The 952-nt window shown below is 43.3% G+C and overlaps 1 protein-coding gene across 1 annotated transcript in view; it reads right to left on the bottom strand.

Moving 5' to 3' along the window:
• The window catches only part of LOC101863967 (solute carrier family 35 member E1-like), a 16989-nt gene that overhangs the window by 5460 nt on the left and 10577 nt on the right, over positions 1 to 952 (bottom strand). The window lies entirely within an intron of this gene.

The raw sequence follows: 952 nt of genomic DNA, 5'->3' as shown, positions 1-952 counted from the left end.
GTGGTGGTGATGGTGGTGATGGTGGTGGTGGTGGTGATGGTGGTGATGGTGATGGTGGTGATGGTGAAAGAAAAAAAAAAGAAGTCGCCATGAAGAAAGGAAGAGTCAACGGCGTGCCAGATGAGAAGATTTATGGCAATTCTATATCTGTCCAGGGCCGAGACAGTTTTACGAGCTTTACAAGTTTTCAGTAATGAAATTGGTAATTCAAGACGTGTGCAGACGCAGAAAAAAGGGAGAAAATGCCTGTGGGGAAAATCGCAGATAATTCTCATCAGTCTTTGTGCTGGTTTCAGTTACTTTTGAGAGGATGCAGACAGATCTAGTTGCAGTGGTCTGTCTGTCAGTCAGTCTGTGAGTGCGTTACTTTTGACAAGTCGATATGAAGTACGTGACTGATTACTTTAAGCAGTTCGTTTTCACGCGCAGTCTTAAGACTTGGAAATGTTTTGCTTGATGTTAAACTGTATCTGATAGATGGGAGCTCTCTGTAGGGAAAGCAGGTCAACTTGGAAAGTTTATTGAACCTTCATCTGTGGGGAAGAAAAGGGGATGGGTGGGGGGGGTGTGGGGGGGGGGAGGACATGGAAATAATACCTTTTTAAAAAGATCACTGTGAACGACACAGCGACGAGAAAAGTAATTAAGCAAAATAACAACGTGGAATAAACGTGAAGGAATGGGAGTGGTGGGAAACGATCATTCGAAGAGTGAAAGAGGAGAGACAGGGAGAGAGAGAGAGAGAGAGAGAGAGAGAGAGAGAGAGAGAGAGAGAGTCTGAGAGAGAGAGAGAGAGAGAGAATGAGAAAAGAAATAGAGAGAGAGAGAGAGAGAGAGAGAGAGAGAGAGAGAGAGAGAGAGAGAGAGAAACATAGTTTTTGCATCAATACTGGTATGTGTATCTTTCATCTTATTCTTGGGTTTTTTCGTGTTTTTTTTTAAACTAAGGCGT

The sequence above is a fragment of the Aplysia californica genome, unplaced genomic scaffold, assembly GCF_000002075.1.
Source record: "Aplysia californica isolate F4 #8 unplaced genomic scaffold, AplCal3.0 scaffold00071, whole genome shotgun sequence".
NCBI lineage: Eukaryota > Metazoa > Mollusca > Gastropoda > Aplysiida > Aplysiidae > Aplysia > Aplysia californica.
This window is presented reverse-complemented; position numbering and strand designations above follow the sequence as displayed.